At 44.2% G+C, this 16,952-nt stretch overlaps 2 pseudogenes; both read left to right on the forward strand.

Annotated features, from left to right (window-relative positions):
- The first annotated feature begins 6,355 nt into the window (after window positions 1-6,355).
- LOC135557282 (12-(S)-hydroxy-5,8,10,14-eicosatetraenoic acid receptor-like) lies at window positions 6,356-7,182 on the forward strand (annotated as a pseudogene).
- Window positions 7,183-9,042: 1,860 nt separating this feature from the next.
- LOC135557283 (hydroxycarboxylic acid receptor 2-like) lies at window positions 9,043-10,007 on the forward strand (annotated as a pseudogene).
- The last annotated feature ends 6,945 nt before the right edge of the window (window positions 10,008-16,952 follow it).

Consider the following 16,952-nt stretch of genomic DNA (forward strand, 5'->3'; position numbering starts at 1 on the left):
TTATTTTCAATGACGGCCTAGGAACAGTGGGTTACCTGCCTGTTCAGGGGCAGAACGACAGATTTGTACCGTGTCAGCTCGGGGATTTGAACTTGCAACCTTCTGGTTACTAGTCCAATGCTCTAACCACTAGGCTACCCTGCCGCCCAGAATAAGGATAGACTGACGAGTTTTAGAAGAAAGTTCTTTGTGTCTGAAGAAATTTATTTGTTTCTGGCCATTTTGAGCCTGTTATCAAACCCACAAATGCTGATGCTCTAGATACTCAACTCGTCTAAAGAAGGCCAGTTTTATTGCTTTCTTAATCAGAACAACATTTTTCAGCTGTGCTAACATAATTGCAAAAGGGTTTTCTAACGTGCCATTGGAACACAGGATTGATGGTTGCTGATAATGGGCCTCTGTACGCCTATGTAGATAATCCATAAAATATCTGCCATTTCCAGCTACAATAGTCATTTACAACATTAACAATGTCGACACTGTATTTCTGATCCATTTGATGTTATTTTAATGGACAGAAAATGTGATTTTCTTTCAAAAACAAGGACATTTCTAAGTGATCTCAAACTTTGAACGGTAGTGTATATTTTTATAGGGGAAATGTGGTAAAAACAAAATGCACTGTTTTTTCTGCTAGTAAATATATCCAACTCCCTAGAATACAATCTGCTTCTTGAAAATATCACAGCTCTTTTGTAGCATTTTTATCATTCCCAGCTTCTCTGAGATATTCTATGACTTCCAGCTAAAATTTGCCTGTAGCTTTACATTTCAGCTCTCTGTGTGTTTAATCAATCAAACATGTTATTTATGACAACCTCAACTACATTGGAGGTGTTGTGCAACTAGAAGCATGTCCCTGCACTTAATGTACTTACTCCATATAGGAATTCCACAGGGAGTTAGAAGGATATGTATGTAGCATAGAAAAAAGGCCACTTCTCATACACAGATACAGTTAAAGTCTGAAGTTTACATACACCTTAGCTAAATACATTTAAACTCAGTTTTTCACAATTCCTGACATTTAATCCTAGTAAAATTTCCCTGTCTTATGTCAATTAGGATCACCACTTTATTTTAACAATGTGAAATGTCAGAATAATAGTAGAGAGAATGTTAGGAGTGTGTATTGGAGGCGAAGTCAGGTGCAGGAGAGCAGAGTGTATTGAACAGGCACACTTTTTTTCCTGTCCAAAATGGCAGCACAAAGTAACATAAAATGTGCCCAAACACGGAACATAGACAAAAAGTAATGCGCGGAACAATATCCACAATTCCAAAACACAAACAATCTTACACAAAGACATGATGGGGAACAGAGGAATAAATACATATGGATTGAATGGGGAATGAAAACCAGGTGTGAAGGGAACAAGACAAAACAAATGGATACATGAAAAAAGGAGCGGCGATGGCAAGAAAGCTGGTGACGTCGACCGCCGAACGCCGCCCGAACAAGGAGAGGAGACGACTTCGGCGGAAGTCGTGACAGAGGATAATTTATTTCAGCTTTATTTCTTTCATCACATTCCCAGTGGGTCAGACGCTTACATACATCAATTAGTATTTGGTAGCATTGCCGTTAAATTGTTTAACTTGGGTCAAAAGTTTTGGGTAGCCTTCCACAAGCTTCTCACAATACGTTGGGTGAATTTTGGCCCATTTCTCCTGACAGAGCTGGTGGAACTTAGTCAGGTTTGTAGGCTGCCTTGCTCGCACACGCTTTTTCAGTTCTGCCAACACATTTTATATAGGATTGAGGTCAGGGCTTTGTGATGGCCACTCCAATACCTTGACTTTGCTATCCTTAAGCCATTTTTCCACAACTTTGGAAGTCTGCTTGGGGTCATTGTCCACTGGAAGACCCATCAATATACCCACATAATTTTCCTCTTCATGATGCCATCTATTTTGTGAAGTGCACCAGTCCCTCCTGCAGCAAAGCACCCCCACAACATGATGCTACCACCCCTGTGCTTCACAGTTGGGATGGTGTTCTTCAGCTTGCAAGCCTCCCCCTTTTTCCTCCAAACAAACAATGGTCATTATGGCCAAATAGTTATATTTTTGTTTCATCAGACCAGAGGACATTTCTCCAAAAAGTACAATCCTTGTCCCCATGTGCAGTTGTAAACCGTAGTCTGGCTTTTTTTATGGTGGTTTTGGAGCAGTGGCTTCTTCCTTGCTGAGAGGCCTTTCAGGTTATGTCGATATAGGACTCGTTTGTACAGATGAATGTGGTACCTTCAGGCGTTTGGAAATTGCTCCCAAGGATGAACCAAACTTGTGGAGGTCTACAATATTTTTTCTGAGGTCTTGGCTGATTTCGTTTGATTTTCCCATGATGTCAAGTAAAGAGGCACTGAGTTTGAAGGTAGGCCTTGAAATACATCCACAGGTACACCTCCAATTGACTCAAATTATGTCAATTAGCCTATCAGAAGCTTCTAAAGCCATGACATCATTTTCTGTAATTTTCCAAGCTGTTTGAAGGCACAGTCAATTTAGTGTATGTAAACTTCTGACACCATGGAATTGTGATACAGTGAATTATAAGTGGAATAATCTGCCTGTAAACAATTGTTGAGTCATGCACAAAGCAGATGTCCTAACCGACAAGAAATTTGTGGAGTGTGTCACGTTCTGACCTTAGTTCTTTTGTTATGTCTTTGTTTTAGTATGGTCAGGGCGTGAGTTGGGTGGGTTGTCTATGTTAGTTTTCATATGATTTGCTATTTCTGTGTTTGGCCTGGTATGGTTCTCAATCAGAGGCAGCTGTCAATTGTTGTCCCTGATTGAGAACCATATTTAGAGAACCTGTTTTCTATTGTGTTTCGTGGGTGATTATTTTCTGTTTTCTGTTTCTGTTCAGCCAAAACTGTTTTCAGTCGTTCTCTTTGTTATTTTTGTTATTTCCATGTTAATTTAATAAATATGGACACATCCCACGCTGCACCTTGGTCCTCACCTTCTTCCACCAACAACGGCCGTTATAGAGTGGTTGAAAAACAAGTTTTAATGAATCCAACCTAAGTGTATGTTAACTTCCGACTTCAACAGTATGTTAGTTTTTTAAATTTGTGAGTTTATGCAATGTTTTGCAATATGTCCTCAATCTCTCGTGGGAACAGCTGCTTATCTATTCATCTATTTATACACATGCTCTGCTGCGTGTGTGTTGGGATGAATTACTTCCAGACTGAAGTACAGTCCTTCAGTTTCATCCAAGTCTACACAATAATTAGGAGCTTGCTTGGCTACCGTCAAACAGACCTGCTTTTCATGTAAAGTAAAGAAATCTTTGGAGTTGAGTACTTTGGAGGTGTCACGCCCTGACCATAGAGAGCCTTTTTATTCTCTATTTGGTTAGGTCGGGGTGTGACTAGGGTGGGCAATCTATGTTGTATTTTCTATGTTGGCCTGGTATGGTTCCCAATCAGATGCAGCTGTCTATCATTGTCTCTGATTGGGGATCATACTTAGGCAGCCTTTGTCCCACCTTAGTTTGTGGGATCTTGATTTTGTATAGTTGCTATGTAGCCCGCAGAACTTTTCGTTCGTTTTGTATTTTGTTGTTTTTCGGTGTTAATTTTTAATAAAAGTAAGATGTTCGCCTACCTCGCTGCACCTTGGTCCAATCCATCTCTAAACGATCGTGACAGAAGATCCCACCACCAAAGGACCAAGCAGCGTGGCCAGGAGGAGCAGGGATCCTGGGCCCGGGAGAAAAGGGAGTGGAGGACATCATGGACATGGGAGGAGGTTATGGCAGGGGACAAGACCCTGCCATGGAAGCAGGCGGAGGCAGCGAAGGAGCATCAACGACGCCTCCGGGGTTCGCAACCACGGCAGAAGCCCGAGAGGCAGCCCCAAACATATTTTGGGGTGGATGGCACACGGAGTGGTCGGCGGGATCGAGGGGTGAACCAGAGCCAGTCAGGGAGTCGAGTGGGGAACTCAACGAAAGATTCCGGAGAGAGGTGTTGGCATTGAGAGCGCTGCAGAGCGGGCATGCTGAGGAGCGTGACACCAGTCCTGTGTCATATGCACCATTTTTACGCATCTGGCCTCTAGTGCGGCTCCCCAGTCCGGTACGTCCTGTGTCTCCTCCACACACTCGCCCTGAGGTGTGTGTCACCGTTCCAGTACAATGTGTGCCGGTTCTACGCACCGTGTCTCCAGTGCGTCTTCACAGCCCAGTGCGTCCTGTGCCAGCGCCCTTCACTTGCCGGGCTAAAGTGAGCATCCAGCCAGGACGGGTTGTGCCATCTCTACGCTCTACCTCCAGTGTGCCTCCACGGTCCAGTATATCCTGTGCCAGCTCCATGCACCCGGTATCCAGTTATGTGTCTCCAGCCTGGTACGTCCTGTGCCTGCTCCACGCACGAAGCCTCCAGTGATGATCCATGGCCCGAAGCCTCCAGTGATGATCCATGGCCGGAGCCTCCAGTGATGATCCATGGACGGAGCCTCCAGTGATGATCCATGGCCCGGAGCCTTCAGTGACGATCCATGGCCCGAAGTCTCGAGCGACGGTCTGCAGTCCTGAGTCTCCAGCGACGGTCTGCAGTCCTGAGTCTCCAGCTATGGTCGGCAGTCCGGAGCCTCTAGCGATGGTCGGCAGTCCGGAGCCTCCAGCGACGGTCTGTGGTCCAGAGTCTCCAGCGACGGTCGGCGGTCCAGAGCCTCCAATGACGGTCGGCGGTCCAGAGCCTCCAGCGACGGTCTGCGGTCCAGAGCCTCCAGTGACGGTCTGCGGTCCAGAGCCTCCAGCGACGGTCTGCAGTCCTGAGTCTCCAGCGGCAGTCTGCAGTCCAGAGTCTCCAGGGGCGGTCTGCAGTCCAGAGCCTCCAATGACGGTCGGCGGTCCAGAGCCTCCAGCGACGGTCTACGGTCTAGAGTCTACAGCGACGGTCTGCAGTCCAGAGCCTCCAGTGACGGTCTGCAGTCCTGAGTCTCCAGTGACGGTCTGTAGTCCGGAGCCTCCAGCGACAGTCTGAGGTCCAGAGTCTCCAGCGACGGTCCCCGATCGGAACCTCCAGAGAAGGTCTGCAGTCCAGAGTCTCCAGCGACGGTCTGCAGTCCAGAGCCTCCAATGACGGTTGGCGGTCCAGAGCCTCCAGTGATGGTCTGCAGTCCTGAGTCTACAGCGGGGGTTCCCAGCCCAGAGCATCCTGCGAGGGTTCCCAGTCCAGAACCTTTGGTGACGATCTACGGTCCGGAGTCTCCGGCGACAATCTACGGTCCGGAGTCCCCAGCGACAATCTACGGTCCGCAGTCCCCTGCGACAATCCACGGTCCAGAGCCTCCGGCGACGATCCCCATCCGGAACCTCCAGCGACGGTCTGCGGTCCAGAGTCTCCAGCGACGGTCTGCAGTCCAGAGTCTCCAGCGACGGTCTGCAGTTCAGAGCCTCCAGCAACGGTCTGCGGTTCAGAGCCTTTAGCGACAGTCTGCAACCTAGAGCCTCCAGCGGGGATTCCCAGCCCAGAGCCTCCTGCGAGGGTTCCCAGTCCGGAGCCTCTGGTGACAATCTACGGTCCGGAGACTCCGGCGACGATCTACGGTCCGGAGTCCATGACGACGATCTACGGTCAGGAGTCCCCGGCAATGATCTACGGTCCGCAGTCCCCGGGGACGATCCACGGTCCGGAGCCTCCGGCGACGATCCACGTCCGGAGCATCCCGCAATGATCCACGTCCGGTGCATCCGGCAACGATCCACGGTCTGGTTCCTCCGGCGACAATCTACGGTCCAGAGTCCTCGGCGACGATCTACGGTCCGGTTCCTCCGGCAACAATCCATGGTTCGGAGCTTCCGGCGACGATCCACGGTCTGGTTCCACGGAAGCGGAGGAATCAGCGAGCGGAGCGGGGTCTGTGTCCCGAACCGGAGCCGCCACCGAGGCTAGATGCCCACCCGGACCCTCCCCCATCGAGTCAAGTTTTGCGGCTGGTGTCCGCACCTTTGGGGGGAGTACTGTCACGCCCTGACCTTAGAGCCTTTTTATTTCTCTATTTGGTTAGGTAGGGGTGTGATTTGGGTGGGCATTCTAGTTTTTCTATTTCTTTGTTGGCCGGGTATGGTTCCCAATCAGAGGCAGCTGTCTATTGTTGTCTCTGATTGGGGATCATACTTAGGCAGCCTTTTTTCCACCTTTAGTTTGTGAGATCTTGTCAATGTATAGTTGCTTTTTGCACTGTATGTAGCTTTAAAGTTTGTTTTTGTATTTCTTTTTCTTTTTTCGGTGTCATTTAAATAAAAGTAAAATGTACGGCTGATGACGATCAGCCGAGTAAGAACTGCACAATAGAGAATCTACCACTGTGTTATTTCTACCCCTCTGTGATGATTGTGGAATTCTTCCTGGCTCTACCGCTCAACCTCTCAGTGCTTTATCTTTTATACTCAAAATGAAGTTCTGGAAATCTAACAGCAACAACATAAAGGGGACTGGCGGAGTACAGAGGGTGGAACTTGCAAAGCCATGTGGTTCATGCTGTTTCTGAACTGAGGTGCCAGTATTGCCTTCCTGACTGGGATTTCAGTTGATCCTTACTTCAATGTAGTTCATCCTGGGAAAAATAACTTCCTTAAGGTCTTTAAAAAGTCTCCTCATATCTCTGTCATCATCTGGCTACTGCTGCTCCCGCTGAATATCCCAGCCATGTTGAAGACCTTTGAGTCCTGTAACAGTTATGGGCGTAAAATAACATCGGTTGAGGACGTTACTGACACTTTGAGAGAGGTTGTGTTTTTTTCGCCCAGATTCTCCTCCCTTTCTTTGTGTTGGTCTACTGCACGGTCCACAATGTCAACACACTCAAAAAGAAGCAGGGGATAGAACCAAGCTGTGTCGAGCAGTGTTTTTGGTCACCTCAGTTGTCTTGGTCTTCTCTTTCTATTTCCTGCCTTGTACCATAGCTACAATGGTTCTGTTGATTGTGAGAGTTGAGAATTTACCCAGAGCAGAAGATATAGCCGTCTTTGACGGTCTCGTGGTTTGATCCTACATGGATTGTCTAGTGGACCCAATTGTGTACTGCTTAAGCAGCACTAAGTTCAAAAGCCTTGACCTGACAACTTATTGCCCCTGTCTAAAAATAGGTGAAAGCACATACTCGGCAGGAAACAACTCAAATCCAAAAACGCAGCAACAATGTAACGCAGCATAGTAGGTTAAATACTTATAAAATATAAAAAATAGGAAATGAATTACTGTTTTATGACTGCATTAAGACTGTTTGTTCTCATCATGAAACATTCATGTTAGTTTGCTAAACCAGACTATGATTCACTACTTGCTTCTGTTATCGTCATATGTCGTCATCTGGTTTCTTTAACCAGTAATGTCATCAAGTTAAACCACTCATAATGACTCTGTTGTTGCTAATTGTCTGAATCAAATAAATATTCCTTGTAAGTTATGTTTATTTATTTGTTACTACAATACTACTACTACTCTTGATGAGGCCAATGCTTATACTTTTTTATATAGTGTGAGAGTATTATTTCTTCACTCCTTTATGATTTTATTATTGGAAGTTGATCAAAATATTTTATGAGCTTCTGTTATCATACCATATACTGCAGTAGTTACAACAAAAACAGACCACGACGTGGTCATCCATACTTCTTACCATGGAGGGAATGTGTCAGAACAGGACCCATCTTAGGCAGCCATCCATCTCCTGAGGGAGGTGAAGCGTAAACATTTGATCTCGGATTGGACCTCTGTGGATTGGCAGAGAGACCAGAGGTATCCACTCCAGCAGGCAGAGCAGGCATCAGGCCCAGCCACTGGGCAGAGAGAGAGGGGGATAACAGCAGTCCTGCCGATGAGAAACAGAGAGGGACTTTAGGTGGAGGATTTAAAAGGTTAAATTCCTAAGAGACCGAGGAAAATACTAGGTCTTGTTGTTACAAGGAAGCCTCGCCCAAGAGCTCCTCTAGTCAACACAGCAATTTTTCTTTATGTAAAATATAATTAAAAAACATTCATTGTCAAGGCCTTTCACTAAATATAACTGGAAAACATTGCATGTTACAAAACAATTCTTCAATAATGTAAATAAAGATAATTTAATAAACAATTATGAATAAAAATAGATTCTTGCTTGTATTGCTTTTGACTGTGGAATAGGTAACTCACAACATCTCACAAAATTGTATTTTGAGTAACTTGGCCCGGTGCCTTTAACTCTAAGTAAATGCACTTAAATTAAATCTTTAGGTTACGTTCCTTGACAGTTTAAGGCAGGGCATTGACATCTGCTATTTTTATTTAATATCTACATTGGTCATTTCATCGGATAATCACGTTTCCTTAGAAACTATGTGTGAATGAGAACCTTCACTATGGACTAAATGACTATTGTTAAATATATGGATTCAAAGTATTTATTGCCATTATAAACTATAAATTATTGTGATGCAGTGTTTTTTTTCTGCATTGATTTATTTAATCCATAACCTGCGCTTCTATCATCTCCAAACATGTCCTGTTGTAGTGCATTGCTCATTGTATTGCCTAATTGGTGGGAGGGGCTTATCAGCACAGCGGCCTTCAACGTGTAATCAGCTCCTGTATTTTCTTAACAAGGTGTGTTTCCTGACTGTGTGGAAGAGACATTTGTCTTAGCCACCAGCCATGTGTGTTTCATTTGTTAGTCTGCAGTTTTTAAAAAACTTTTTTTCTCAGTTCCTCTTTTATGCCTTTTAGATGACAAGGTATCGGCCAGCCTGTCACAATGTCTATGGTCGTTATGAGGCTTGCCATGTCAACATTGTTTTTAGATCAACCCAAGATAAAGATTCATGCACACTTCTGTTCGTATAGATAAGCCCTCAAGCCTCACCGCCTGCTTTTCTGTTCCTGTGAATATGAGACAAAACCAAGAGTTTGCACATAGATTCCTTACATTTTTATTCATGCTCTTGTGGCGGACACAGAAAGAGAAACATTATGTATCTTTATTCAAAAGGAGAATAATAGGCTGGTCTTTGCAGAGTTCTGTAATTCTGGCTGAAGTACAATGGATGCCGTCCATCTTCAGAACACATCCTCAAACACTGAGGTGGATCACTGCAACGTGGGGAATCGGATGATATACAAAGTCTTCTCCAAAGTGATGATGGTGGAATTCACTCTGGCCTTACCTCTCAACCTGTCAGTCCTCTACATCTTCCTCTTTAATATTGTGGTGGCAGATCTTCTGCTGGTGATATGCTTGCCAGCCAAAGCCTATCACTTCCAGCATGGACTAAGCCTAAGTGAGAACAAGCTGGTTTGTAAAGCCATGTTCTTCATGTAGATTTTGAACCGAAGGGCCAGCATCGCCTTGTTGACTGTGCTCTCCATTGATTGTTACTTCAATGTGGTTCATCCTGGGAAAAATAACTTTGCCAAGACTTTAAAAAGTCTCCTCATATCTCTGTCATCGTCTGGCTACTGCTGCTCCCGCTGAATATCCCAACCATGCTGAAGACCTTTGAGTGCTGTAACAATTATGGGCGTAAAATGACATCGGTCGAGGACGTCACTGACACTTTGAGAGAGGTTGTGTTTTTCACCCAGATTCTCATCCCTTTCTTTGTGTTGGTCTATTGCACGGCCCACAATGTCAACACACTCAAAAAGAAGACGTTGGGGAATAAGGCCAAGCTGCATCGAGCAGTGTTTCTGGTCACCTCAGTTGTGCTGGTCTTCTCTGTGTGTTTCCTGCCTTGTATCATAGCTCGGATAGAGCTATTGATTGTCAGAATCAAGGATCAACACAATGCTGAGACCATTGCGGTTCAGATCTATGACGGTCTCATGGTTTTATCCTACATTGACTGTTTGCTGGACCAACTGGTGTACTGTTTCTGCTACTCAGGGTTTACAGATGTGTACATGACAAATAGCTGTCCCTACCTATTGAGCTATAGAAGATCCAATGGTTCCACAGTCACAGATGAACAAAAGTTGACCTCTCCCCCACTGCGGGACAAACTGTGATTTTATTCCAGATCTACAGTACTGTATAGTCAATTACACATGATTGCAAAAAATCTGTACAGACAGGTATGCTTAACGTTAATTTTGAACCGTTTCTCTTAAATAAAATCAATAAAATTGTAATGGTCACATACACATGGTTGACAGATGTTATTGCTTGTGCTTCACGTTCCGACAGTGCAGTAATATCTAACAAGTAATCTTGTAACAATTCCACAACCACTACCTTATACACACAAATCTAAGTAAAGGAATGGAATAAGAATATATTAATATATAGATGAGCGACATAGGCAAGATGGTATAAAATGCAGTATATACATATGAGATGAGTGAAGCAAGATATGTAAACATTATTAAAGTGGCATTATTAAAGTGACTAGTGATCCATTTATTAAAGTGGCCAATGATTTCAAGTCTGTAAGTAGGCAGCAACCTCTCTGTGTTAGTGATGGCTATTTAACAGTCTGATGTCCTTGAGATATAAGCTGTTTTTCAGTCTCGAGGTCCCAGCTTTGATGCACCTGTACTGACCTCGCCTTCTGGATGGTAGCGGGGTGAACAGGCAGTGGCTTGGGCGGTTGTTGTCCTTGATGATTTTTTTTGCTTTCCTGTGACATCAGGTGCTGTAGGTGTCTTGGAGGGCAAAAACTTTTCCCTCTGTGATGTGTTGTGCAGACCGCACCACCCTCTGGAGAGCCTTTGTGGGCAGAGCAGTTGCCGTACAAGGCGGTGATACAGCTCGACAGGATGCTCTCGCATCTGTAAAAGTCTGTGAGGGTTTTAGGTGACAAGCCAAATGTCTTCAGCCTCGTGAGGTTGAAAAGGCGCAACACTACACTGTCTGTGTGGGTGGACCATTTCAGTTTGTCCGTGATGTGTATGCCGAGGAACTTAAAACTTTCCACCTTCTCCACTGCTGTCCCGTCAGTAGGGGGGTGCTACCCTGCTGTTTCCTGAAGTCCACAATCATCTCTTCTTTTTTTTGACGTTGAGTGAGAGGTTGTTTTCCTGACACCCTCACCTCCTCCCTGTAGGCTGTCTCGTTGTTGTTGGTAATCAACCCACTACTGTTGTATCTTCTGCAAACTTGATGAATGAGATGGAGGCGTGCATGGCCACACAGACATGGGTGTACAGGGAGTACAGGAGGGGGCTGAGCACACCCTTGTGGGAACAGCATTCTTACATAGGTATTCCTTTTGTCCAGATGGGATTGGGCAGTGTGCAGTGTGAGGGCGATTGCATTGTCTGTGGACCTATTGGGGCAGTAAGCAAATTGAAGTGGGTCTAGGGTGACAGGTAAGGTGGAGGGGATATGATCCTTGACTAGTCTCTCAAAGCACTTAACGATGACAGAAGTGAGTGCTACGGGGCGATAGTCATTTAGTTCAGATACCTATGCCTTATTGGGTACAGAAACAATGGTGACCATCTTGAAGCATGTGGGAACAGCAGACTGGGATATGGGAGAGATTGAATATGTCCGTAAACACACCAGCCAGCTGGTCTGAGCATGCTCTGAGGATGCGGCTAGGGATGCCGTCTGGACGGGCAGCCTTGCCGAGTTTTTTAACATTTAAATGTCTTACTCACGTCGGCCATGGAGAAGGAGAGCCCACAGTCCTTGGTAGCGGGCTGCGTTGGTGGCACTGTATTATCCTCAAAGCGGGCAAAGGTGTTTAGTTTGTCTTACACTTCCTTATAAACTCACTCACAGAATCAGCGTATACGTCGATATTACCCTCTGAGGCTACCAGGAACATGTCCCAGTCCGCGTGATCAAAACAATCCTGAAGCGTGGATTCCGATTGGTCCGACCAGCGTTGAATAGCCCTTAGCATGGGTACATCGTCTTTGAGACTCTGCCTAAAGGAAGGGAGGAGCAAAATGGAGCCGTGGTCAGATTTGCCGAAAGGAGGGCCTTGTATGCCTCGCGGAAGTTATAGCAGCGGTGGTTGGTGTGCGTGCCTCCGAAGTCTGACCAGAAGACCACTCCGTCTTCCTCTTCTCCGGTGGCGTTGTTTTGGGTCAGCCTCTGGAATCAGTTCAAATGCCCTCGGTGGTTCAGACAAAGGACCCACTTCGGGAAAGTCGTATTCCTGGTCAGTCGGACTTACTTGGGCTGATGATGATGTTTAATAATGATTTTTTAGAAGGTCTATGTCCCTAGAGTTGGAAAATGTGTGATAGCAGTGGACTAATGGTAGCTTTCTGTGCAATATGTAACAGTATGTTTTTGGATTGTAACTTTGGTGATAGAGTCACTGGCTCTCACAGACCTGTAACTTCTTCTTTAAGGGGCTCCTCTGTCCTCCACTCGTTACCTGTATTATGGGCACCTGTTTGAACTTGTATAAAAGACACCTGTCCACAACCTCAAACAGTCACACTCCAAACTCCACTATGGCCAAGACCAAGGACACCAGAAACAAAATTGTAGACCTGCACCAGGCTGGGAAGACTGAATCTGCAATAGGTAAGCAGCTTGGTTTGAAGAAATCAACTGTGGGAGCAATTATTAGGAAATGGAAGACGTACAAGACCACTGATAATCTCCCTCGATCTGGGGCTCCACGCAAGATCTCAACCCGTGGGGTCAAAATCATCACAAGAACGGTGAGCAAAAATCCCAGAACCACACGGGGGAACCTAGTGAATGACCTGCAGAGAGCTGGGACCAAAGTAACAAAGCCTACCATCAGTAACACACTACGCCGCCAGGGACTCAAATCCTGCAGTGCCAGACGTGTCCCCCTGCTTAAGCCAGTACATGTCCAGGCCCGTCTGAAGTTTGCTAGAGAGCATTTGGATGATCCAGAAGAAAATTGGGAGAATGTGATATGGTCAGATGAAATATAACTTTTTGGTAAAAACTCAACTTGTCGTGTTTGGAGGACAAAAAATTCTGAGTTGCATCCAAAGAATACCTACTGTGAAGCATGGGGGTGGAAACATCATGCTTTGGGGCTGTTTTTCTGCAAAGAGACCAGGACGACTGATCCGTGTAAAGGAAAGAATAAATGGGGCCATGTATCGTGAGATTTTGAGTGAAAACCTCCTTCCATCAGCAAGAGCATTGAAGATGAAACGTGGCTGGGTCTTTCAGCATGACAATGGTCCCAAACACACCGCCCGGGCAACGAAGGAGTGGCTTCGTAAGAAGCATTTCAAGGTCCTGGAGTGGCCTAGCCAGTCTCCAGATCTCAACCCATAAAAAATCTTTGCAGGGAGTTGAAAGTCCGTGTTGCCCAGCAACAGCCCCAAAACATCACTGCTCTAGAGGAGATCTGCATGGAGGAATGGGCCAAAATACCAGCAACAGTGTGTGATAACCTTGTGAAGACTTACAGAAAACGTTTGACCTCTGTCATTGCCAACAAAGGGTATATAACAAAGTATTGAGATAAACTTTTGTTATTGACCAAAATACTTATTTTCCACCATCATTTGCAAATAAATTCTTTAAAAATCCTACAGTGTGATTTTCTGGATTTTTCCCCCACATTTTGTCTGTCATGGTTGAAATGTACCTATGATGAAAATTACAGGCCTCTCTCATCTTTTTAAGTGGGAGAACTTGCACAATTGGTGGCTAACTAAATACTTTTTTGCCCCACTGTATATTTCAGGATGTTGTGTATCCCTGAAAATAATCAGAATTCATGTAATCATTAGTTTTGAAAACATTGCTTGTCCAAAAAAAAGTGGTATTTTGGAATAAGTTAAGCCACCTTCAAACTTCTGTACTGAATGAAATGTTACCACTACCGTTTTAAAACCATGTCTATCTTTATTTCCCCAAACACAATTTAACACAATCACAATCGCTTTTTTTGTATTTTAAATATTTTAAGAATGTTTTAACACAGGCTTAACAACTAAATCTATGCCCTCAACACTTTGTACCTTTATTGACACTATTAACATAGGCCAGGCCCTGTTGTTACCTCATATCCCAGTAATAATGCCTTACATTACGCCTGGGATAAAAACACACCCAACTTACCCCAAGACAAACATTCTGACAATATTAGCCCACACAGCTACAAGGATGCACTTTCATGCTAGGTTTAGGACCTCATATTGAAGCATATAGAGTGGGGAGTGGAAAATTGAAAACTAGCTGTTATTGGTAGAGAGGTTTGTCACCAGGCAGGCTAACACTCCATCACACCAAAACAGGCTGAAATGATTTTCAAACAGCTCTTACACTAAAAGGGCATTATATCATAATTTGCACAATTTCACAGTACTATTCCAACCTCATAGTGTGGAAATATATATAAAACACAGGAAAATCCTGTTTTTGACTGCACTAGGCTTATAAGTCATTTCCCACTGGCTTTTTCAGGGTGAAAACAAAGGTAAAGTGAAAACGCAGCTAAATGTCATGGTACATTGCACTTTAACCTCATTGTGTCTTTTGTGTAAAGAGCTTTTTGAAGAAAGTAAATGTAAGTGGACATGAATGGATAGCAGCTTTATGTGCTTTATACATGTCTCTGATTTATCACTGGAGTTTATGTGATGGTCCTTATACACACCTGTGGCTGTTCATTAGTTCAGAAAAACCTGTTTAGCCTGAACAGATTAGTGCTGCTACAAGATGAAATTCCATGTAGTTTCTTAAATTACCCAACAGAGCATTGTGTTATTGCCTCTGTGTACTGGACAAATCTTAAGCAATCACTGCCTTGGAGCTGACATGATCTTCCTAGTAACCTCAAAAACAAATGTTAATCTCTAAACTATCGACACTTTGGAAAGTCCCTTTGGACTAAATCTATTTTCAAGATCATCAAATACAGTTAAATGGACTAAATTAACTTTGCACTTTCTAACAAAATACTACTTTGTTAACATATTTCATGCCTTTCCACTGAATGAATTTGCATTTGCTATTTGATGGTGGTTGTTTTACGTTGAGCTCAGTCAGTCAGTACCCACCTGGCCCCATGAGGGAGAGGAGTCTGCTCTGCTCCTGTACAATTCTGTGTAGCTGCTCCACCTGCTGTTGAATTAGCTGCTCCTGTTGCCCTGGGCCCTGCACCGATGCAGACATAGACAACACTCAACACACAGCAGGGTCTGTTGACAGCTTCACCATCACTATGTTATACCACAACATAAATTAACGTTTAATCATCACATGCACAGGATACAGCACGAGGTGCCTTATTGCTATTAAAAACTCATTACCAATGTAATTAGAGCAGTAAAAATACCCGTGGTATATGTCTGATATACCACGGCTGTCAGCCAATCAGCATTCAGGGCTCGAACCACCCAGTTTATAAATAGTAATACAACTGGTTGTGGTAGAATATGTACACATAGGATATACAGTATAAATGATGAGGGTGGCAGGAAGCCTACCACAAACCTCCAAGGTGCCTTATTGCTGTTATAAACTGGTTACCAACGTAATTAGAGCAGTAAAAATAAATGTTTTGTGATACCCGTGTTATACAGTCTGATATACCACGGCTGTCAGCCAATCAGCATTCAGGGCTCGAACCACCCAGTTTATAAATAGTAATACAACTGGTTGTGGTAGAATATGTACACATAGGATATACAGTATAAATGATGAGGGTGGCAGGTAGCCTAGCGTTTAAGAGGGTTGGACCAGTAACTGAAAAGTTGCTGGTTCGAATCCCTGAGCCGAAGAGGTGAAAACTCTGTTGATGTGCACTTGTGCACTTGAGCAAGGCACTTAACCTTAATTGCTCCTGTAAGTCGCTCTGTATAAGAGCGTCTGCTAAATGACTAAAATATAAATTAATGTGCTGTCAAATATGACTGTTATTTATAAGTAGGTTAATAAAGTAAATAGTGATCTTGGTTGAACAGTTGAATAGTACAGCAGCATTGACAGTGCATGTGTGTGATTATTTGTATGATTAGTGCTATATTAAAATGATAGCCAACAGCGCAGGGAAGCAGTTCACATGAGAGTGCCAATGTGAATGAAGGTTGCTGTGCTACATGTACACATTGATCAATAATGCTGCTTCAACTAGAGTGCAGCAAGTAAAATGGGTTTAAGTGGGTAAAATACCCTCAATTCAAGTAGTTTTGAACACAACTGCAAATTGGTATGTTACTGCCACCTACTGGTAAGCAAGAGTGCATGCATCAAATCAGTGAGTAAAAGCAATTCAGACTGAAACTTGAAACAAATATGTCTACAATAGTAGGCTACGCTGTATGGTATAAATACACTACTGACCTGTTGGAGAGCTCTCTGTAGCATTAGTTGCCGTGTAGTTTGTAATGATGAGGCATCCTCCTGTGGGTTTTCTATAAGAACAGCATCATGGCTCAGTGAATGGGATGGAGACAGGGGACTAGAGCCGAGCTCAGCTGCATGAGGGTTCAGGTGGGTCCTCTGGTTATCCATGTCATGTGTTCCAGTGTTATGTGGCTCCTGTCGTTGTACCTGGCCCAGGTCTGCCTCTGGCTCAAACGATCCACCTGATGACCATGTTCTCAGGCTATTGTTGTCCATGGGGATTTCAGCTGACATTATTACATTCAGAGATGCTTCATGAAATACTCTTGATTATCACCTGCTGTTAACAATGGCATGTTTTTGAGTAATGTCTGGTCTCTGCAAGTTGGAAAGAGAAATGTAGGGAAGGTTGTAATAGGGTAATATGGGATAACTTACTCTACATTTTTTAAGTCATTCTAACAAATGGATATTGATTTAAGTTGAGCTAATGTTTTTTTTTCATTTAGAAAATGTGATATAAATCGAATTAAGTTACAGCTACAAACATTTTATACACGGAGTGAACTAAATATTAGGAACACCTGCTCTTTCCATGACCCAGACTGACCAGGTGAATCCAGGGGGGATATTTACCCCACATTACCCGAAATGTTTTACTTGAATAGCTCACATGTGAGGTTTTGCACAATATCCGACATTATATG

This window comes from Oncorhynchus masou, chromosome 16, assembly GCF_036934945.1.
Source record: "Oncorhynchus masou masou isolate Uvic2021 chromosome 16, UVic_Omas_1.1, whole genome shotgun sequence".
NCBI classification, from domain to species: domain Eukaryota; kingdom Metazoa; phylum Chordata; class Actinopteri; order Salmoniformes; family Salmonidae; genus Oncorhynchus; species Oncorhynchus masou.